At 37.3% G+C, this 24,943-nt stretch overlaps 1 long non-coding RNA gene across 1 annotated transcript; it reads left to right on the top strand.

Annotated features, from left to right (window-relative positions):
• Positions 1–6,094: 6,094 nt before the first annotated feature.
• Positions 6,095–17,828, top strand: LOC308633451. Its single transcript, XR_014018786.1, has 3 exons — positions 6,095–6,318; positions 8,322–8,392; positions 17,575–17,828. It is a non-coding gene; the product is annotated as an uncharacterized lncRNA (long non-coding RNA).
• The last annotated feature ends 7,115 nt before the right edge of the window (positions 17,829–24,943 follow it).

Raw genomic sequence — 24,943 nt, 5'->3', positions numbered from 1 at the left:
ACATAAATTATTTAGAACAAGTTACACAGGCCAGGCATGGTGGTGCGCACCTGTAATCCCAGCAACTCGGGTTGCTGAGGCAGAAGGATTGCAAGTTCAAAGCCAGCCTCAGCAATTTAGCGAGACCCTGACTCAAAATAAAAAATAAAAAGGGCTGGGAATGTAACACAGTGGTCAAGTGCTCCTGGTTCAATCCCTAGTGCAAAGGAAAGGAAAGGAAAGGAAAGGAAAGGAAAGGAAAGGAAAGGAAAGGAAAGGAAAGGAAAGGAAAGGAAAGGAAAGAAGGAAGGAAGGAAGGAAGGAAAGAAGGAAATACTATACAGATTGGGCATGGTGGCACATACCTACAATCCCAGTGATTCTGGAGGCTGAGATAGGAGGATCACAAGTTTGAGGAAAGCCTTGGCAATTTAACAAGACCCTGCCCCCAAATAAAAAATAATAATGGTTGGGGATGTAGTTCAGTGCTAGAGCACCCAACACAGTCATTTAGATCAGGTTGGGAAAACTTTGATGGAAGTAACAATAAAAGAGCTTTTCTAAATATAGTCCAGAGGCCATTAAGGGAATAAGACTTACATGCACAACTCAAGCTGCTGGCTAGGAATGTGAATTTTGGTTGCCTCCACCCTTTGACTGCAGTCATCTAGGACGGATAATGACATTGTGCCCAGAAACTAAGGTTGCATATCAGATTATTGGACTCTTGTTTTATGGACTTTTTTTTTTTTTTACCAAGAATAAACATACTTTTCTTTGTCTTCTGTTGGTTACAGAATCCCTGTTTAGCAGAAACTATTCTTTTTTTAACTTTTTTTATTTTATTTTTTATTATTGATTGTTCAAAATATTACAGAGCTCATGATATATCATCTTTCATACATTTGACTCAATTGGGTTTTGAACTCCTATTTTTACCCCAAATACAGATTGCAGAATTACATCTGTTACACACTCACATTTTTACATAATGGCATATTAGTGACTGTTGTATTCTGCTACCATTCCTATCTCCTACTATCCCCCCTCCCCTTCCCTCCCCTCCCATCTTCCCTCTCTACCTCCTCTGCTGTTGTTCAATTCTCTCCCCTTTTTTTTCCTCCCCCTTGCCCCTCACAGACTCTTATAATTTTGTGTATCATTGAAGGTCTCCTACCATTTCCATATGCTTTCCCTTCTCTCTCCCTTTCTCTCCCCCCATTCGTCTTTGTTTACTGTTAGTCTTTTCCTCATGCTCTTCCTTCCTGTTCTGTTCTTAGTTAGCAGAAACTATTCTGAATTCCAACAAAAGTTTCCTCACCAAAGAATTCTTACTGCTTGTAATAAATCTACATTGGTTGTTTATATAAGCTCCACCTTCCTTGTCTTCTCTATTACACCAATTCAGAGCAATCTGAGCCTGTGTTCCCTGAATTGCAATTACCAAGACTCCAAACAAAGTCCTTTAGAAAGTAATTTGCAGTTTCTGAGTTTGAATTGATCAATACAATCAATAGATAGTTTTGGTTTGTGGGCCCTTCAGTTTCTGTGACAATTATCAAATTCTGCCTCAGTAATGTGAAAGCCACCATACATAATACCAAATGAGTGGGTGTGGCTGTGCACCGGTGTGATTTTATTTACCAAGACATGTGGCAGGCCAGATTTGGCCCTCTGTCAGTAGTTGTCAACTCCTGATTTAAATGACCAATACCCAGGTGACCAATTTCTTACTTAAACGACTCTCTGGGTGGTATGTGATATATGCTACCAGGATAAGGTCACATGAGTCCTGCCTGCTGGAGGCTCAAGGTATCTGTTGATAAATAGCATGAAAAATTTGACTATTAAGACAAAACCAGTTATTTATAATTAAAATAATATTTAAGATTTTAAAAGCACAAAGGTGCAACTTCAAAGACTATAAACTCTCTTAAGACAGACTTTGGGAATGCATTATTTGGTTTTCTTCTGATATTAGGGATATTTTGGTGGGTAAGTTTGAGAAACACTGCTTTAGAGATACTGACATAACTAATTGCTACATAGGAGTACCAGTACTGCTGGGGTCTCATTCAATCGTGGTGCCTTTATTTTCTCAGAGTTATGTAAAATATGACTAGCATGGGTCTCACTGCATGATTTTGAAGTTGGTATGCTTTTTACTCTTCTGGGATTTCACAGGGTCCTGGCCTGGTAGTTCCTGAGACTCTCAGATGCTCTCTGTAGGTTCTCAGAAGAATCCAATTATTTCAGTAGAAAGTCTTAAAGTTTTCTGCTATTGCTTTGTAGAAGTTACTGCAGATGTTCTATCTTTTCTGGCTTGTCTCATATTGAACATTAAAATTTCATCCACACAGGCTCTTGCTTATCTTGTATCTCAGTTTCATTCATTATCGAGGCTGTCCTGTCTTTTTGACTACCTGTTTCTCCCAGACAGGTTTTCATAGGTTTTGCTGTTCAAACTGCAGACCTGTAGCATGAACATCATCTGGGAGCTTGTTAGAAATGCAAAGCCCCAGGCTCCACTCCAACCCTAATGGAGGGGAATCTGCATTTTAAAAAGACCGCTGGTGACTCCTGTACACACTGAAGTTTTTGAAGAACTGCTTGAAATTCCCCTCCTCCTGCCAATAATGATCTTGGGGGTCACTTGTTTTATTTCCAGTTGTACTGGAAGAACAATTCAGTTTTTATATGCTATGATTGTTAGTTTTATGTGCCAGTTTGGTGGGGCTATGGTGCCCAATAGTCTGGTCAAACATTAGCGTAGATAATGCTATGAAGGTATTTTGTAGATATGATTAACATTTACAACCAGTTAATTTTAAGTAAATGAGATTATCCTTGAAAATATGAGTAGGCCGGGTACAGTGGCACACGCCTGGAATTCCAGTGGCACAGGAGGTTGAGACAGAAGGATTGTAAATTCAAAGTCAGCCTCAGCAATGGTGAGGCACTAAGCAAATCAGTGAGACCCTGTCTCTAAATAGAATACAAAATAGGGCTGGGGATGTGGCTTAGTGTTGAGAGCCACAGCCAAAGGGGCCCCAGCAAACTTCCAATCAGCTTAGTGGTTGAGTGCCTCTGAGTTCAATCCCCAGTACCACTCCTCGCCCCCGCCCCCCAAAAAAAGAAAGAAAATATGGGTAGACCTCATCCAATGAGTTGAAGGCCCTGAAAGTTTTACTGGAGACAGAATTCTGCCTCAAGACTATAAAATAGAAGTCCTGCTTGGGTTTCTGGCCACCGGCTTGCTTTGCATATTTCAGACTCAAGACTGCAACGTCAATCCTTATTTTTTTTTTTTTTTTGCGATTTTAGTTTGCTGGACTGCTCTATGAATTTTGAACTTGCCAGTTCCCATACCTGCTTGAGTCAATTCATAAAATATGCATATGTATCTATGTATATGTGTGCTTTATTGGTTTTATCTTTCTGGAGGACCTTGATTGACACACAACCAAACATTGACCTCTCATGGACAATTATATGATCCATTCACCCACTGACTAATTCATTAATTAAGCTAATAACATTTTTTAAAAAATGTCTATTTTAACAAGATATGCCACTGAGAGTGAGATTACACAGAAAAAAAACCCCAAAAAGCCACAAAGAACTTCCATGCTGGTTAAAGAGACAGCCTAAACTAAAGCTGTAACTCCTTCTCAAAGGGCAGTAATGGATTCATGAAACAAGTACAGAAGTAGCCCAGAGAGCAACCGCAGCGGAGGCTGTCTGCCATTACTTCCTGAAGGAAGTATTTTTTTAACACAAAACAGCCTTAATCCCTGCCAAAATGACTCAGCAAAGGAAAGGTATTTTTAAAAAGTCATTAATTCTTTAAAATTCAATATGTAACATTCTCTATGCATAAGCACCACAACTACATTACAGTACATTTTCTATTTGGGAACAAAGAATCACAACAAAAGAAGTATATGTAAAAACAAACAAATAAAAACAAACAAACAAACAAACAGAATATATGCATAGAGGAGCAAAAACTTTGTCACATTTACTTTCAAATGTCTTTGAATAACTTCAGAATAACTAAATTTCTTCTTATTTTCCTTGTAGATTCTGACACTTTTACAGAGTAAAATTTTATTTTATTTTTGAAACATGTCTTGCTATGTTGCCCAGGCTGGTCTCAAACTTTGTAAGCTCAAATGAGCCTCAGCCTTCCAGGGGTGGAACTGTAGATGTGTCTCACTGTGCCTAGTTCAGATTGTGAGAATTCTGATGATCCTGTTTGGGTCAGAACTCAACATAAGAAATTAACTTTTGTGTGTGTGTATGTATATGTGTGTGGTGCTAGGGATTAGAACCCAGGGCCTATATACGTGCAAGGCAAACACTCTACCAACTGAGCTATATCCCCAGCCCCTAACTTTTCTTCTTATATGTATTTTAAGGAAGGCACAATTTTCCTTTCTGTATTAAATCACATGGAAAATTACAAAACAAATGAACTAAATGAACTGTTGATTTGTGGAGCTGAATAGTCTTTTAGACCTTTTAGTACAGCCTTGTCCTTTGAGTATAAGAAAGCTACAATTTAGCTTGCTATCATTTTTCATTGAATGTCACAGAAATGCCTCAAAGCTGGTCCATATTAGCTATTCAAGTTTACAAGTGAAAAACCCAAGGCACTAGAGGTAAAATGATCTTATTCTGTGAGTCAGCAGAGCCCTGGAAGACCTGGAGGAAATATGAGCTGCAGGTAATTTAGGGTAAGGTGGTTTTTAAGTCAGTGAGCGACCTTATGAAGAGATTAATTTGAAATTAAAAGCTATAATTAGTTCTCTAAGCTAGTGTCTTGTTATATCTTATTCATTATGAAATGATGAAAACATTCTCTTATAATTTTAAGAAATAAGCAAAGGAAGGCTGATTAGAACAGGAACTTCTGTGAATTGTGCATGTATAATGACACCATACTAATGACACTGCTGGTATTGTGACATGTAGTCGTGCCAGCTGTATTAATGCAGTGGGTGTGGATGTTCTGGTGCACATTATGAGCAATATATACATACATAATGTACTTCTGGGTAAAGGGCCTATGAGTCATCCAGAAAAATACAAAAAAAAAAAAAAGAAAGAAAGAAAGAAATACAAGAGTTCTCATAATTCACTTCTGTAGTTGGTTTTATTTTTAAGAGATGGAGTTTGAAGCATGGACCAGGATAACCTATGATGGCAGCTCCAGCAGACACAGAAGGGTGAGAAGCTTGAAGGTACTGGGAGGTTGGAATGTGTAACCTCAGACCTGGCTCAGCCTTGAACTTGTTCAGCCTTGAACTTGCTCAGCCTTGAACTTGCTTTTCTTCCTGGGCAAGCCTTTTCCATCTCTTTCTTCATCTGCAATGAGGAAGAGTAGATGAAATAGGTTGTCTCCAGGGTCCCCTGGAACCCTTGGGTTCTCTACCCACTCTGCAGCCATCAGCTGCAGGTCCTCCTCGGGCAAACACGTCCATGAACAGCAGAGTCAACACTCTTCCTTTGCTTTTCCCTGTGGCAGTGATCTCTTCTTTTCCTGGAGACTCTACCCCTAACTGCAAAGAAGTTTGGTGGAGTTCAAATCCTGTTTTCCATAATTACTGACTGCCTGCTGGTAATGATTCCTGCTTACTCCTTGTGTGACCTGAGGTTCTTTCTAAGCCTCAGTTTCTTCAGCTATAAAATGGGCCTAAGAATGATACCTATTTCACACGTATCTTGTATGAATCAAACAGAAAGATAATTATAAGTGAGTCTACCTAAAGCATAACAGAGTTTTAAAAATTTTATCTCTTTTCTACCCCTCCACACTCTATACTTCATTTGTGCTTAAAGAGAAGAACATGGTGTCTCCAAAGTCAAATTTTAGACCACATGAAGTCATGAAGACTGGCTCTTGACCCTGGGGACTCCATTATGTAGGCAGTTACATATTCTGCTTAAACATCTGGTTCAGGTCGTAAGTACACCATCAATTCTCTTTTTAACAGGCAAAAAAGTTGGGACCTAAGCCATCAACCCACTAAAGGCTGGGCAAATAGCAGCATGGAGACACTTTGTACAAGTCTGACATTCCATATTTATGCCATACCTGTGGGGCTGAAGAGCTAAAATAGAACACAGAGAGCTTTCCAGTGTGGGCTGTAGGGGAATGTAATGGATGCTGATGTCATGCTTGGACAGGCCACAAGAAGCTGGAGCAATCCAACTGCCTCAGAGAAATGAGAGCAAACAGGCAGGATCACAGCCCAGGAGTGAGAAATAAGGTCTGATGAGTCAGGTACTGGGATTCTTTTCTGTATATTTAAAGACAACTATGGTAAGAAAGAGGTAAGGAATTTACCCTCTGAAATTAGACTTTCTATAAGCCTATTGTTTCATGCCAAAATTTGAATCTTCTACAAAAATTAACTATTCTTTGGGGCAGGGGGACATCAGTGGCTGCCTATTGGCTAGGTGAATAAAAATTGAATAATGTGAAAATTTCTAACTATCTCTTAAGTCTAAGGAACACAGGGAACACTGAGGACAAGCTGCATATTTGGGCAGTGTGTTCTTGCAGTTTTCATTCTGGAAGCCTCCTTGTAGAAAGCAAATGCTCTGAAATCAAATGGCCCTGCCTCTGTCAATAGGTGTACACACTAACCTTGTTCTCCACCTCCCCACCCTTCTAATCTCTACTTCTTTTGCTTTTGGCGTAATTTCTAAGAAAAGAAATTAAGGTAAGAGCATGGTGGGGAAAAAAAAGTTTAAAGTACTTTATTTAATATTTACAATGTCTGTATCTTCATTTTATAGAGAAGAAATCTAAGAAAGACTGTGAACTCCCTGGAGCCATACAGTAGTGACTATGCTGAAAAGAGAACCCAAACAACCAGTCAGAGAACTAGAAATATTCCAAATGCACTGCCAGATTATTTTAGTGCCAGGCACAAAGCTGAGTTTGGAAGTTGTGAAAATTAAGAAGGTGGGGTTTATGTTCTTAGAGTGTAACAAATTAATGGGGAATAAACTATTTTTTTTTGACTGTTATTAGTAAAGGTAGGTACTTGGTGTTAGTAAGGTAGTAAGCTTCCATTGATAAAGATCGATGTCCAAACAGTGAGGTGGCCAAGGTGCCTCAGACAGCATAAACTGAAGGGCAGAAAGGTGAGCTTACCTTGCCACCACACCCACTGCGTTCCTGTTCATTCTGGAGTCTGAGGTTGTGCAGATTCATAGCTAAGAATATGGGATGATCCTAAAGTGTCTGTGGATATATTTTATCCATGTCAGTCTCCTGCCATCCCATGCCCATAGGTGCACATCCTTAATTTGCACACTTTTTTTTTGTCATTTTCATATTGCCTAAGGTTTTTCTAAAGATACCACTTAAGATTAGGCTAATGTGTTATCTTTAAAACAAATTAAAAATTAAAAAAATAAAAAAGGAAAGGAGAGGGAATCAAAGTGTTCTGTTAGCTTTATTGATTGTTTTACTATCTTGAGAAATCAAACATATCCAGGACCATCTTCTGCTATTCCTAGGCAGAAATTTGTGCAGTCTTTAAATGTAGTGTTGGTTACCTGAATGTTTTAGGTCTTAGTTCAAATAAACCAAGGCTCTGGGCTTCTTGGTGTGAATCAACATGAGCTTGGGCTTTCCAGGTCAGTATCCTGCCTTATGAATTCTTGACTTTAATCCTATAAAAGACAGGATTAGCATTTACAAGCACAAGGTATAAAAAATACAGGGTGTATGGGGGCTGGGGCTGGGGCTCAGTGGTAGCACACTTGCCTGGCATGTGTGAGGCACTGGATTTGATTCTCAGCACCCCATATAAATAAATAAAGTAAAGGTCTATCAACAACTAAAAAAATTAAAAAAAAAAAAAGAAATGTAGGATGTGTCTGTGACTATATAGATAAATGATGAATCACTGGAATTATTAGTGTTTCTTAAGTCACCTGTATTTTCTTACATTATTAATTGTATGCTGATGCTCTGTGCCAAGGTGAGGGGGTACCATCAGAGGTCAGCCAGAATTCTAGCGTTTATTCTGAACTAGAGTGATGAAATGGTCCTGGAGAAGTGAGGACGCTCTGGGGTCAGGCTCTGGCATGTACACAGAAGCCATCAAGCCTGCTGAGCTCAGCAATATGAGTTTTAAAAGGTTGGCAAGGAAATGACAGGATCTTTTGTAGCAAAGTGGAGGTGGGTAAACCCACTTAAATATGAAATCCTTGATCTACTTCCCCTCCATTAAAATGATTATTAAAGTTTTAGACTTTGCTGAGAAAACAAGTCTTTGAAAGAACCGTCCATCCTCATAATATCCTTTCTTTTATTCAAGCAAGACAGGTAAATATAGGAGGAAAGAAGAACCAGTTGCAGTAGTAGGGGAAAGAGAGCTTTCACTGGAAGGTAAGCACCGACAGACAACCGCTTGAGGTACTCAGGCCAGAGTCACTGACTCAGTGAGCTTGCTAACTCCTAATTGCTCCTGTGTTTAGGATTCTTTTCAAATGGACCACTTTATATAAAATTAGAGAGCAGTGTTTTCCTTATACTATTTTCCTGTGTAGCCCATATACTTCGACAAATCCGGTGAATGAGTACATAAGGTCTTTATACAGGGGAAAGTAAACAAACTTGAAGTCATTTAGAGGGGCTGGAGAATCCTAAGAGACAATGGCTCCCAATCCTGAAGACAGTATTCAGGGTGTGAGGGGTGGAAAATGTCCCTATATTAGTGATCTCATTTTTAAAGTGGATGCTTAGAAAAAAATAAATAGAAGAGCCAGTAATTTGCGGGGGGGGGGGGGGGAGGGTGAGTGCATGGGAAGAAAGCTAATGATTGAACATTAACCTGACCCAATACTAATATATATTTTATATGTGTGTATGTAAATTAGCAGCACCCCATGTTGGCTTGACTGCAGAGAGATAAGCACCATCATATATTGTTAATTCCTATAGAGAACAATTTCCTTTACCTATTGCCGCAGTCTGGCTGGGCACAGAATTATGAGCCACTCAAGCAGGAACAAAACTTTATTTTTGAAAATGCCGCTAATACCCTGTACACGTCTGGGAAGAAGCCGGTCCACCCACGCGGTGGTGTCCTACCGGAAACCCAGAACAACTTCCTGCCCCAGAATTCCCTCCTACTGTACTTCCCCAACCAATGGGAACTCTCCAGGAGTCCCGTAGCAGGCTGAGGTGAACAGCAGGAGTCCAATATCCATATGAATGCAAATCTTAACATAATCATATCATCTCAATGGCTAGCTGGCATCACCTTACAACCAAAAGTGCCATGCATCATATTACTTGGCTGTGGCTCTTAGCAACCTATCAAAATTAAAAGGCAGCATTTTGTCTACATTTTTATTGGCACATTATAATTGTACATAATGATGGGATTTGTTGTTATACATTTGTACCTGCACACAATCTAACAATATAATTTGGCCAGTATCACTTCCCAGCTCTGGGAACATTTCCTCTACTGATCCCCCTTGGTTTTTTGTGAGTTCCCCCACTCCACTCTTCTTTTCCTTGTTCCTATCCAACCTCCACATATGAGAGAAAACAAATGACCTTTGACCTTATGAATGAGTTTTTTTGGCTTATTTTGCTTAACATAATGGTCTCTAGTTCCATCCATTTTCCTGCAAGTAATATAATTTCATTTTTCCTTATGGCTGAATAAAACTCCATTGTGTATATATGTCCCATTTTCTTTATCCCTTCATCCATTGATGGAAGCCTAGCTAAGGCAGCACTTTAAACAAACAGAACAAAAGAATAGAATAGAAAGTCCATAAATAAATAGAAATTCCAGACATATAAAGTCAGATATAGAGGGGGAATTTAGTATCTGATCAAAATGGCATCTCAAGTGAATGTAGGCAAAATAAAAAAATTAATAAATGATGTTGGATGTCAAGAGGACTATCTGAAAAACATAAAATTGTATCTATACCTCACAATGAACACCAGGATAAATTCTACATGGATCAAATATTTAGACATTTCTTAAAAAAGAAATCCTAAAAGTATTAGAAGAAACATGATTATCTTTATAGTAAAAACTAAAAATCCTTAAGAAAAAATTACAAGAGTGAATAAAATTTATTTAAAAAATATAGATTATTTGCCTACATAAGCAAAAATTATAAACAATCTCAAAAATAATTAACATATTATGGGAGTTGGGATATAGCTCAGTTGGCAGAGTGTTTGGCTAGCATGCACAAGGCCCTGGGTTCAATCCCCAGCACCATCAAAAAGAAAAAGAAAAATTAACATATTAGAAAAAGTATTTTTAACTCATATAACACAAGACTAATCTCTTTAATAAAGAGTTTCTAGAAATTCATGCGGAAAAAAACAAGCCAGTAGAAAAATGGGCAAGAAGTAAGTGATGGTTTATAAAAAAAAATAAATAAAAATGACTTTATGCATATAAAGAAACATTCAATCTCATCAATCATGAAATACATGCAAATCAAAACTATACTGAAACACAACCACCAATTGGTAAAAATCCAAATTAGCAGTACTGTGTTGGTCTGACTGCAAGGAGATAGGCACTGTCACATATTGTTAATTCCTATAGAGAACAATCTGCATTACTTATCAAAATTAAAAATGCATGTTCTACTTCTTGTATCTTGACCAAGCAATTCCATTCTTTGACATTTACATATATTTTCCACTAAACCCCTTTCTTTCTTCCCTCCTTCCTTCCTTCTTTCCTTCCTTTCTTCTTTCCTTCCCAGTGCTAGGGAACTGAACCCAATGTCTCACACATGCCAGGTAAGCACTCTGCCACTCAGTCACATCCCCAACCCTAAAGTACTTTTTATAACAGCAGAGATGTCTTCCACTGAGAGAGGTTAAATAAAGTCATACATTTATGTGAATACTATGGGACACTAGAAAATGCTATATAAACTAATAAGAAAACAGTTCTATTGATTGGATGAAGTCTAATGTGCATAACTTGACTGTTGGGGGTGGGAAGGTAAATAAATGGAGAATGATAACCTGAACTGTTGTTCATTGTTATATCCAAAAGAAACTCTGAATCACCTAAGATTCTTCTGGCATTAGCTACCTGGGTGGTGAACGGGTGAATCCTGAAGACAGAAAGAAATTCAGTCCTGCAAGAGAATGAGTTTCTAAATTACTTCTGGGTGGGATTAGAGGCACAATCTAGGGTCATGGAACTGAGGAGCCTGTATGGTCATACAGGATCAGACTCATAGCTTTGGCCTTATCCAGAGTTCTCTCAGCAGCACTGGATGGTTCTCAGGCTACCCTGTGCATTCCAGAATCAATGAGTAGAGTAGAAGATTCATGAAGGAGCTTGCTTTTGGAATAAAATTTGAACTCAAATCTTTTGAGTCCTTCTCCTTTAACTAATTTGCCTTCCATTAGACCCATTATTCTCAACTGAGGGTAGTTTTACCCCCAGGGTACACCTTTGGTTGCCATAATTAGAGGAAGAGGAGTATATACTACTAGTATTGTAACAGAGCCAAGGCATCCTGCAATGCTTAGAGGAAAACAAAAAGTTATTTGGCATCAAATGTCAAAAGTTGAGGTTGAGAAACCTAGTACTAGATTAAGATGTCGTGGAAAGGATAATAACTATGAGACAAAGCAAAGGGAACTAAGGAGCCTTCTACCATAAATAACCTTTCAACTCACCCCTGTGTCTGAGGTGACTTAAAGTCCTGTGTAGGGGATTTTTCTGTACCCAGGTGTGGCAGACATTGTGAAACTTAATCCTAGGGGAAAAAAACAAAACAAAACATGAAACAGATCTAAAAGCACAGTGCTGTAGTTAAAGAATAACCCTTGCTTAAATTCCTATAGGTTTTGGAAATCTTTTTCCAGCGTTGGCACCTCTCATTATTTTTCTTCCCATTCAGTCACAACAGGGCTTGATTTACATGAGATCCCTGCTTGGAAATCCTGCAGAGACTTCATAAATTTATTTCTCCCACTGCAGAAAGGCTGCTGACTCCCGGACATAATTCAGCAGCTGCTAAGGAGATTCCCTTTACTGCCAGCAGCTAAGCGGAAGAAGAATGATATGCTGACTCACTAATTGTCAGACACATGGGGTGGGGATGCAGGGAAGCAGGAGAGGGACTCTGCCGCAGATGAGAATCCCTCAGGGGCAGTCACTGGCTGGAATGAGGCTAGCATTCTAGGACTCATAAGCTGATATTCTGATGAGAAGGGAATCAATTCCAATGGCAGAAACACACACACACACACACACACACACACACACACACACACACACACATGCATTCTGATGCCAGGGAAAGCACAATCAGAAAGAATGATAGCAAATAATAAAAAAAAAACAGATGATCAGCAGAGTGGAAGAGAGCTGGAATCCTCCTTAAAGGAACACCATGGGCCCCAATCCCCTATCTGATTCAGTTGAAGCAGCTGAGGATCCCAACTGAAGACACGTGCTCAGGACCAGGTCAGCACCCAGGAGCCTGGGGTATCCTAGAGTGCCTTGTAGCTTTCTGCAGAGTGTGTTATTTATCCAATGCTTATAAGAAATGTGCTTATTTTTCCACTTTGCCAAGAATCAAGGAAAAAAAAAAAGAAAAAGGAGTTCCAATTCCTGTTGTGCTGTGGAATCCTGCCTAGAGACTTGGCTTCATGAAATTTTTCCTGGGTTCCTTATGGAGCTAATTTAGCCCTTGCAAATAGTGGACTTCATGGACTCTTTCCCAGTCCTCCAATCTCATTCAATTGATTATTGCCGAGTAATCCTATCATAGTCCTCCCCTCTCTCTGCCCCTGCCAGCTCTGTCACCTCTCTCTCTCTCTTGCTCTGTATTTATTTATTTATTTTTAAATTTATTCTATCTTTTGCTGGCTCCAAATATTCCCTCTTGCCCCAGATTGTGAAATTTTGCTTGGAGCTGAGCAAAAATTGGAACTTAGAGATATGGTACTGGTGAGTTCAGGGAAGGAGGGAAGGAGGAAGGCAGTCAGTCTTATTGTGTCATGTTCCATCAGTCATATTTTGTCAAAATAATCAATACCTGAGATAAGCTTAATATGAAAAATGCTTTATTTGGGCTCACAGTTTTAGAAATTCCAGTCTATGATTAATTGGCCCTATTGCTTTGGGGCTATAGTGAGGCCATAATGGCAGGAGTACATGTCAGAGCAAACCATTCACTTCATGAATAGGACACAAAGAAGAGAGAGAAGGGTGGGGGGGGAGGGGAAAGTCCCATTATCCCTTTAAGGGAATATGCTCAATGATCTAAAGACCTCCCTCTAGCTCCCACCTCTTAAAGAATCCACCGTCTCCCAATGGTGGAGACAAAAACTTTATATATGAATGACCGAGAAACACTTAAACCAAATCCCAACCCACACATAGGTTAAAGCAATTGAACCATTATTTACAAATTACCTTTTACCACTAATTTATGCAATGACAAGTGTTAGGTCCCTAAACATTAGTAACTCCTTTTTGGTTCTGGGACTCCTCCATCTTGATCCTAAACAGCCAAGAAAAAGAAACTTAAGATACCCTATTCCCGTAACCACCCCCACTAAGGTCCCTAAACACAAAAAACTGTTGTTACCCAACCACCTGCACCCAAGATCAATTCTAGCTTGCTCTTGTTCCTTGTCCAAAAGGTATATTAGTTTCCATTCAAGTGACACTGGCTGCTGCACCTTGCAGCCTGGCAGATATCCTCTGTCTATAAACCTTTGCTTGAACTCAGAGCTGTGTCTCTCATGGATATTTGTGCCAGCTGCCCTAACAATAAGAAAATACCAGCAACAAAAATCCTTGATTAAAGTCAGAAAATAATACATTTTTCAAGAACTAAAGGAAAAATCCACCTCAAATCTTTCTCTCTTTTGATGACTTACTGGGAAAACTATTCTATGCAGAGACCAAGATTCCGGATTAGCTACTATGAATGTTTAGTGAATGAACCGGATTTGCCATTTCCTGGGGAGGTACTAAAAATCAGAAGAACTTCAATTTGTAAGACCCTCAATATTTTAGATAGTTGCCACATTCTTTATCCTGGCTAACCCTGACAACACCCCTGGGAGACTGCTGTAGTGTCTTTATTTGAAAGACAAGAAACCAAAGCTGGAAAAGGTGGCTACAAATTGCTTGATGTCATAGAACTAATAACATAGATTTTTTTTTAATGCCCTGATACTGCACACAATTTGTAACAACCAGAAAGAACTTGGCAGAACAAGGGTAGCAAGATTTATTCAGTCTTTTTTGTGTATCAAGCACTGTTCGATGTTTGCATTTTTTATTTTCTTTAATCCTAATAACAGTACTAACATGTGGATGCCATAATTTCAACATTGAATTGACTAGTAGAGGTTTATCTAAAACAACACATATATATGGCAGAAATGGGGAACTCATCAATAAAATTGATAGGTACAACCTGCTTTACCAGCTGAGAAAATAGTCATACCTCATGTTATTATTAACTAGTTAAGGATTCACATGCATGCGCTGTGGGATGTAGCTCAGTGAGAGTGCTGGCCTAGCATATGCAAGGACCTGGCTCAAGCCCCAGCGTCAGAAAACAAACAAATAACAACAACAAAGAAAACAGAGAATTCACATGCACTCTTTACTACAAAGTCTAGGATCTTACTCTTGGGGCATCAGTATACATATTCTCTCATTGAAACTATTCAAAAACCCTAGGGACAGAGAAACTGCAATGTCTGGGTGGTCCACTCATGTCACTGATTCTGTTATTTTCCCTTAGCATTGGCTACTGTTCCACACTGTCTTATTCAACATCTCTGTGTTCCCAAGGCCCCAAGGTCTTAGAATAATCACTCCCTCTATAGGTGAAGCCTCTGCTGTTCCCAAAGCTCGCAGAGATTGCTGAAAAACCTTCTTGACCTATTTAGTTTGTGCTCACATATTTAATCACTGATCCCAAGGCAGTACCAAAGGGGATCAATTCTGCAGGGGTATCAGTCTCATCCGTCGGCTGTGCCAGAATCCACTCTTTGTAATAAGTCTCTGGGTCCAAGTTACAATACAGACTTCACTTTCATCCGTGCCAAACTCCCTTTTGAGGCCTATGATGTCCTTTCCCACACTTGGATGTCTGTCATTGTCATTCCAATGTACTAGAGAGGTTTTTCTAAAGATGAAATTCAGAACGTTTGATCTCTTTACTTTCAAGCAGTTCCTTGGTGGCAGGATAAATTTTTCCACCATTTCTCTAAGACTAATTCCCATTCCATGTGGGACTAACAATGTTACAGTAGAACTTACAATGGCCTATTATTTCTTCTTCCCAGGACAAAGGTATATATTGCCTTTACATTCCCATAACAAATGTAGGTCCCTCGACTAATTTCTTCCATAATAATAAAAATTTGTCTCAATATGACTCTATCTCTTTGCATAGAGGAAGTTGGCACAATTTTCAGAGTTCTCAGATACTCCTTGACTTCCTGTGTGAATCCACCCTTTGGATGACATTGCCGTCATACCAGTGCTATTTGTTCCTCTTAAATATATCTTAAAAAAACTGCTTATATTGAGATCTAAGCTACATATTTTCTCAAACTACTGGCATAAACCAGAAATAAAACATCTAAATAGTTCCAGAACAACTTAATAACTAACCCATCCCAGTGGAAGTCACAGCTCATAAATATCTTGACTCTATCAACATATGGTTGTGCGATATTAGATTTGGTGCTGCAGATGGTATGCTTCCTCATGACACACAATGAGCAAGATAAAACTGCACAAATACCTCCTAAACAACAACAAAAAAGGAACGAATTCCAAATGACAGGAAGCAAAGCTAAGATCTTATTTTGTGAAGCTGTGAGCCATTTCACATAATGCAAAGTAACTTCCATTACTCTGGGAGGAACATGGAACATGTAAAAAAATGTTGCCTCCCCAGATATATTACATTGAACACATACACTGTCTTCATTTGTTTCCTCACCACTCCCCATGAAAACAAAAGATAATAGATTTTGTGTTAAAGGTATATGCCAAAGAAGCAAAGAAATGAGTATGCGTGGCAACATCAAATTTTTGAAAACTGGCAATATGGAAAAGGCATCAGACCTAAGGAGAGCAAATCCCGAACTGGTAACAGGAAAAGGTGAAAAACAACCTAATTTATATCACAAAGCCCCATGATTCTGAAGTCAATAGCATCAGGTATTTTTGGAGAAGGGATTATAAGGGTTAAGTTGGTTAAAATAGGGAGAGTATTTTGAACTATAATTAAACACAGATCGGTCCACATGCTCTGTCCCTTCCCCCAATAGCTGAGGGGCCAAGCCTCCTCTCTCTTGCGGAAGACTTGAAGTTTATTCTGCGTAGAGGATAAAGTAGAGTCTCCAATTTGGGAGACATTAGCCACAATTAAGGATGGAGAGGCTCTTTAGCAGTAACTACTTAAGTGGAACTCATGCATACTCTATAATCTGCCAGTTCCCTTCCTAAGAATATACACAGTCCACCAAAACACAGGTACAAAAATGTTCACAGAAGCACTTTTTTTTTGTAGTAGTAGTTGTTGTTAAAGACTGGAGACAATTCAGATTCATCAACAATCCAATGAACAAATTAATTGTGGCATGTTCTTCTCACAAAGACAATGTTTAATGAAAGAAGTCTGACAAAAATTTGCTTGTTACAAGTTTCTAGTTATAAAGTAGTTTTTTTAAAAGAGGCAAATCTGCCCAATCCTTTGGTATAAAAAAATCAGGATAATGGCTAATGTTAGGGAAATAGGATTGTGCAGAGCCAAGAGGAACATCAGGGAGACAGAGATTCTGACAATCTTTTATTTGAGATTCTGACAATCTTTTATTTCTTGAGATGAATGTGATTAGGTGGGTATGTTCGTTTTGTGATAACTTATTGAGCTGTGCACTTATGATCTGGTCATTTTCTCTATCAATACCATACCACAACAATACAGTTTATTTTTTTTAAAAAAAAACAAGTCAACAAACAAATCTGTAGATTGCATATGAAGCTCAGATATCCTGAAGAAGCCCTATTTTCATTATTAGAATAGGTTCTTCCTAACACTTGCCATCACAGGAAAAGAAGTGCAGGGAGGTTGTGGGCCTCCAATTGGCCCAGGAAACTACTGAGAGACACCTGCACCTGGCTGTGACTTCATCACTTGTCATATAGCAATAATAATAATAATAATAATAATAATAATAATAAAACATAGCTCATGTTCTGCGCACTCCAGATTATGTCTAGTATACAAAGTCTTTTGCCTTTCTTCTTAGACTGCTTTAATAGGCAGAATTCTAAAATACCCCCAAGATTCAGGGTCCCTGGTGTAGTCAAACCTTCTCCCAGTTATTCAGTTACACATCAATCCACAAATTGATGTGAAGGGATTTTTGATGGAATTAAGCCTTAGATCAGTTGATCTTAAGATAGGGAGGATGTCCTGGGCAGACTTGTCCTAATGAGGGAAGCCCTTTAAAACCTGAGTTCTTTTCTGGTTGGTCCTAGTAGAGGAGATCTGAAAGATGTGTTCTGGCAGGTTGGAAACAAGAGCACCTGCATATGAACTGTTGGGCCAGGAAAGGGGACACAAGGAGCTGCAAGCATCTTTTGGGAACTGAGAAGAGTTCTGGGTAACAACTAACTAGAAAAACAGGGACCTCAGACCTACCGCAACCAGTGAGCTTGGAAGAGGACACTGAGCCCTATATAGAGATCACCTTGATTTGGCACTGGTCAGCACTTTGCTCTCAGCCTAATGAGACCCTGAGCAGAGAGTCCAGCCCCACTGGGCCTGGGCTTCTAATCAACAGGAACTGTTAGAAAATAAATTTGTGTTGTTTGACATCACTGAGCTTGTGGTCATTTTTTATGTATCAATAAAACCTAATAACGCAATATTCTTCCCAAAATTCTATTAGACAATATCTCCTTTCCATCTCATATATAAAAGCTATATTACTAACAGTCACCCTTTTCAAGCTTTCCAATAGTCTTTAATACAAGAATTTTCTTGCATTTCTGTTAGTAGCAGATCAATGAAGCCTACTAAAGTTTAGAACTTGTTGAACTATATAACCCTAAAGAGTGAGAAGAGTCAAAGGTGATATCTAGAAAACAAAACAAAAAAAAAAAATAGTGTGAATACAATTAGCAAATTTGTTGACCAGAAATATTGACATGAATGACAATCCTTGAGAGATGAGTGGAACAAATAAATAAATAATAATTAACCACTGAAATTGATTCAACCAACAAATTGAGATAATTTACAGATTTTTTTTAAGAGCTTGGAACCAATTTGTGCATTATAGAGGCAATATAAATGGTGAATCAGAGAAGATGGAATCCCCTCAATCTCCAGAACTAACATTAAGGAGGAAGCCCACACCCTCGTCTAGCCCAGAAGGGTATTTCTTTGGCACCAGACCCTGGTGTTGGCTGTATTGTGGGTGGTGCTGTGCAGCAGGTCCTTTTACCTCTTCCTGTTCTTTGCGGGATCCTCACCCTTTATTCACTGCATATCAAGGCTGCTTTGTATTTTCACCTCATTGTTATGCTCAACACGATGCCATTTTTCAAAAAAGTTATAAATGGTACTCAATAACAAACTTCTTGAGTGTGTTAAGAAGAATTTCCAGGGCTTCATGCTCACATATTCTCTATATTAAAGTGAGAGGATGAGTGGAGGACAACTGTATTTTTTAAGGACTGCCCACACAGGTACTGGCTAAAGGAAGATTTGTAGGAGAAAATTCCACAGAGCTTTGTAAGCTATGCCAACAGGGTGTCAGGGAAGTTCTGAGAAATGGCCTGATTAAACTAGGACATAATGGGAAAAGAAAATTGCCTCACAGACCTAAAGACACAAGGTACCTTTGACTAGATGTACACTGTGCATCTGAAGACAGTGGCTGCATCTTAAAGAAAGAGTGGTCAGCAGGAAAAATAAGAAATGACAAACAAGACCCCCACAGTGAATGCAGCAATTACTAAGGGAATGCACTTGGGGGAACAAAGAGTAATCTCACTGCAGAATACTGAACTTCATGGTGGGCAGAGTTGTTCATCGGCTTCCCTGAACTTCAAAGGTGCTATTTTCCCCAAACTAACCTTTGTTTCTAGTTTTCCACTCACAAGCAAAATTCTGATTAAAAAAAAAAAAAAAAAAAAAGCTTTTCAGTTTCTATCTCATGAAGAAGGAAATATTATGAATGAATAACTTTTTTTCCTTTGTTTTTTTAACCAAAGATCTCCTGCATATCATTTAAAGGGTTTTTTTTTCCTTTCCTTTTTTTTTAACCAAAGATCTCCTGCACATCGTTTAAAAGGTTGACCCATCATGTCACCATAATAGATAGCCACCATTCTCTCTCTTGATACTTCTGGCTTTGACCCCCATATAACTAAACCAGTCGCTTATACTGCATGATTCTTTTTCAATTTCCAGATTTCCTACTAGACTCCCACTAGGAAAATGAGGATTTACTTTTGTTTTATCCTCTCACCTTTTCCCACCCCTTTTCTGGTAAAATGTTTACCTTAATTAGATCAATATCAGTTCTTACATTATTATGACAACTTTACTGAATGCTATTTACAATTGAGCCGTCTACCATATGACAATATTTTCTTTTTTCCTATGAATGTTTTCACTGGTATTATCTCATTCATTCATTGGCTTGTTGTTCTGTACAGTCAGTCCTCTGTATTCATGGGTTCCCCCTCTGTATTCATGGGTTCCCTCTCTGAATTCAAGCAACTGAGGACCGAAATATTTAGGGAAAAAATTGTATCTGTATTGAACACATATAGACTTCTCCCTCTTGTTATTATTTCTTAAATAATCCAACATAACAAACATTTATATAGCATTTACCTTGAATTTGGCATTATACGGAATGTAAGGTTGATTTAAAGGATGTTGGAGGATGCACATAGATTGCATGAAAATATTATAGTATTGTACAAAAGGGACTTGAGCACCTGCAAATTTCAGCATCTGCCAGGGTCTCAGAACTAATTTCTTATGGATGTCAAGAGACGTATTATCATTAAGAGACACCCAAACTGTCACCATTGTTTAAATCACCTCCTAGGGTGACAAGAAGTTATCTGTTATAATATCAAAAGTATGAGAGTTCCTACTGCTCTACATCCTTATCAGAACCTGATATTGTGACTTTTTTATTTTAACCATTCTGATAACCAGATCAATGTATGCCTCGTATTGTGGTTTTATTCTGCAGTTTTGGATGACTGATGAAATTGTCCTTTCCATTCCTTTGACTTTTAGCTCTCTTATGATAAGATGGTTCTATTCCTTCCCCCATTTTTATTTGGGTTGCTTTAGTTTCTCTTAATTACTATACTTATTTTTCTTTATTCTAGGTTCAAGCCTCTTAGGTTATATGTATTGTAAATTTCTTCTCCCATGTTCTAGCTTTTTACTCTGCTAATAATATTGTTGAATGAACAGAATTTTCTAATTTTAATGTAGGCCAGTTCATTTATCCTTTAGGGAAAAAAATTGCATCTGTATTGAACACGTACAGACTCCTCCATCTTGTTATTATTACTACTGGCTATGTAGTTTGTAGGGCTCAGTACAAAATGAAAATTAGATTCCCTTGAGAGAATGAATGAGGTAAGATAGAAGTCAAGATCAATTTTTTTTCCAGTATGGTTATCCAGTAGATGCTGAAGAGTTTAACAAATTTCTTTCTTCTCCAATCTGCAGTTATACCCTTATTGTAAATTATCCTGTGTTTGGGAGGTCTACTTCCATACTCTGTCACCCATTGCTTTGGTCTATTGTCTTCTGTGTAACTACCACACTGTCTCAATTATGTGACCTGATTATGTCAATATCTGATAGCAGGAGCCTTCCAACTTTGTTTTCCTTCCTCTTGGCTGTTAATTATCATTTGCATTTGTACAGAGTTTAGAATCTGCATGTTAATTACCATTCCAATGAACCTGCTGGGATTTTTAACGAGATTACATTGAGTTTATAAAACAAGTTGGGAAGAATCAAAACTTCCTAATACTGAGTCTTCTAATCCACGAACATTATATAGTCCCCCATTTATTCTGGCTTATTTATTTTCTCAAGTATGTTTTATAGTTTTTTCTATAGAGCTGTCATACATTCTTAGTTCATAGATATTTATAGGATTTCACTTCTGTATTTGAAACCCTTTTATTTTAATGTCAAGTTGATCATTGCTCTTATTTAATAATATAAATGCTCTTATTTAGAGATCTTACATTCAGCAACTTGCTAAAATCCTTTATTTTTTTTTTAATCCAAAGCTAAAGTTTTATTATAACCCTCAGATAAAACAAATGCAAAACAAATTCAAATATATGATCCATTCAAACATATAATTCATTCTACATTTGACACGAGAAAAACATACCCATTAGGCTGTCCCGATGAATAGTTATATTTACTTATTTATTTAATTTTAATTTATTATATATGAGCAGAATGCATTATAATTCATATTACACATATAACATGCTATATTCCTTTATTAATTCTAATGGTCTCTAAGCAAATTAATTTGGATTTTCTACATGAATGTTTCATTTGTGAATAAGAAAAGGTTTATTTCTATCTCTTGTTTTATTTCACTAGCTACAATCTCAAGTAGAATATTGGCTAGTGGGCATCATCACTTCATTCCTGATCTGTCCATTAGGTTTGCTGTAAGATTTTTATAGATATGCTTTATCATAAGAAATTCTTTTTTCTTTGTTTTCTCATATAACTATATTTTTATGAATAAGTCATATTTTAGCAAAATGTTATGCATATATTAAGATTATCATGTGATTTTTATCTGTTGAAATATATTGATCAATTTCAAAAGCAAATTTTATTCTTGGAATAAACCCAACTTAGTCATGATATATTACTCTTTTTATATATTATTAGGTTTGATTTGTTAATACTTTAATAATCATTTTTAGTCAATGGTTACATATTGATTAAAGATCTCCTGCCATGTTTCTTTCTTGTAATTCCTTGTTATGTTTCGATACTCCAAATTTTAATAGCCTCATAAACCAACTTGGAAAGTTTTACCACTTTTTCTATTTGTCAGAAGATTTATAAGAGATTGATGCTACTTCTTTGTTTGGTAGAATTGATTAGTGAAGCAATGATGACCTGGGATATTCTTCATGACAGATGTAAATTTACTGCAAAGCTGTATTACCAACTGTCCTTATACAAAATATCATCAAGGTGACAAAATGTGGAACTTGAAATTGATACCTGGAAAATTCTTCCATCATTGAATGTGTGGATTATAACTATAGTTCTTCGAAATAAAAAAGTAAAAATAATATCCCTCCTGTCAGGAACATACTTGATAGTAACTTGAAATTTTATAGTGCACAAATGAAAGAAACTTGATAGAGTTTTTTTTTTAAATTTAACTATAAATCTAAAAATTTAGCATCAGAATGAGTATTAACCTAAAAGAAGCTTTTCTAATTTTTATTAACAAAAAAAATCAGTTTGATGAGAAGAATTGAACAATTTTATTCTAACTATAGAAAATATTTCAAAACTATTGCCATGAGAATTGTCAAATTTTTAATTAAGTATGAGTTTTAAAAAGAAAGGTATGCAAAGTATTTATAGACAAGCAATGCAGAACAAAAGTATTAAGATATGCCAGGTATCTAATTAAAATTCAACATTATTTTTGTGAATTTGCTTATGTTTCAGTGTTTGTCATTTTTTTACAGCTTTTATTGTAATCTATTTTTCACTTAAAAGTTATTCATTTCTGTATGTAATTCTGTATTTTTTTCTTAGAGTCTTCAAAGTTGTGCAAGAATCAGGCCCCACAAAATCTAGTTCTGCCCCTAATTTGTTGGAATATTTTAAATAATGGATTTATTGAATAAGTATACAGTGTTTCAGATTTTTAAATTTTTTCCTATTTTAGTTTTCAGAAGTTCTGTTTTGCTAAGAAATTGCTCATTTCATCCAAATATTTCTTGGCTCAAATTTGTTTGTAACATAATCTTTCTAATGTTTGTGGGAATTGTAGAAACAACATATTTTTACTCCTGATATTTGTGGTTTGTGCTTCCTTTATCTCTCTCTCTCTCTTTTTTAATGTCAAGTATCCCAAGTAATTTAACAATTTCATGATTTTCCCCAGGTTTTTAAAGAGCAAGCTTTTGTCTTTATAAATCTTTCTTCTTCTGCTTAAATCTCCACTCTTTTATTTTCTGGGGGTGGGCAGGAGGGACTGGGAATTGAACTCAGGGGCACTCAACCACTGAGCCACATCCCCAGCCTTATTTAGTATTTTATTTAGAGACAGATATCACTGAGTTGCTTAGCACCTGACTTTTGCTGAGGCTGGCAAATTTCCACTCTTATTTCAACTTTTTCCTTCCTTATGTTTTCTTTGACTTTAATTTGCTGTTTTTATGTCTTAAAATGAATCTTTAACACCACTGATTTTCAGTTTTCTTCTTTCTAATTCACGTTTTTGATACACAGACAAGTTAGATAATAATGTAAACAAATTTTCCCAGAAAGTAAAGCAGAAAATAGACATGGAAAACTTAGAAAGAAACAATAAAATAATTATAAGATCATTTTGTGAAGTAAAATATCTGAACAATAAGAAATGTAGAAAGAAAAGGAAGAAATAACACTAATTGAAAATAGTTTCCCAGAATTGGCGGGGGGTCACTGGTTTGTGAATTAGTAGGGTCAACAAAATGAACTGTACAACAGATGAAGTCAATCCCACACTAAATCCACATTATAATAAAATTCCAAAGATGTGAAATAGAAGACAAGAAAAGGGAGGAGGGGGGGGAGAGAGAGAAGGGAGCTGGGGAGAGAAGGATAAAACAGGTTAGATAATTCATTTAAAGAATAAAAAATGATGAATTCACTTGAAGAACAATGACATCTCTAAAACCACAATGGAAACTGTAAGACAAATAAAAATATTCTCAATATTCTAAAATCCATTTCTATTTCAAGTTAAATTATTAAATAAGGGCCAATGTAAAATATATTATCAGATAAGCAGTGTATCAAATAATTTACATTCTCTGCTTTATGAGTAAAGGTGTGTTTAATCAAAGCAACAAGTAAGCAAAGAAAGAGGGAGATGTGGAATTTAACAAAGGGACCTAAAATTGTCACAGGAAATCAGGGAACTGAAACTCCAAACCTTGGCTCTTGTGTTCTGATGAAAGAAAACTTAAAGTCAGACACCAAAAGTTATGCAAAAAACTTTATTATAACTTTATGAAGCAAAGTGAAGCTTAAGCAGAGAATGCTCCCAAGAGAAAGCATGGGCCCTCTCTGAGAAGCGAACAACAAAGGAAACAACACTGTCTCCAAGTTTATTACTGTTTGTTGTTTACCAGGAGGACTGGGAACTACCTTCTGTAGTCTTTGCCAATCAGGTGTTCAACTCCTCCTTCATATTAGGTGGTGGAGTTTTTGACCTTAGAATTTGTCTCCAGAACTGTCATGGTGGCCATCCTATTTGGGGGAGCTTCATCTACAAGTCAATCCCATGTAATGTGGGCACTGGGGTCAATAGCTGGTCAGAAGTTACTTTAGTGCACCTGCTCTACTAAAGGAATCTTCCTTCCCAGATAATTGCAGACACTTATAGCCATAATTCGTAACTTCACATCAACCTCAGGGGACCCTATCAAGAATTAGTCCCATAGTCCTTTTACCTTGATCTGTTTTCCAAATAGCTCCTTTTCTTTTTTTTTTTTTTTTTTTACTGCCACCATTTGATTTCTTAAAGTAGCTTAAAAAGGACCCCAAAGTAATTTAAAGAACACTTTATGACCTTACCATGCATTTCATTGCTAATTGCTAGCTACTACCTAACAACATG

This window comes from Spermophilus citellus (assembly GCF_964194105.1).
Source record: "Spermophilus citellus genome assembly, chromosome: 14".
NCBI lineage: Eukaryota > Metazoa > Chordata > Mammalia > Rodentia > Sciuridae > Spermophilus > Spermophilus citellus.
Note: the sequence above shows the minus strand (reverse complement) of the source record. Positions and strands in the feature narration are given on the sequence as shown.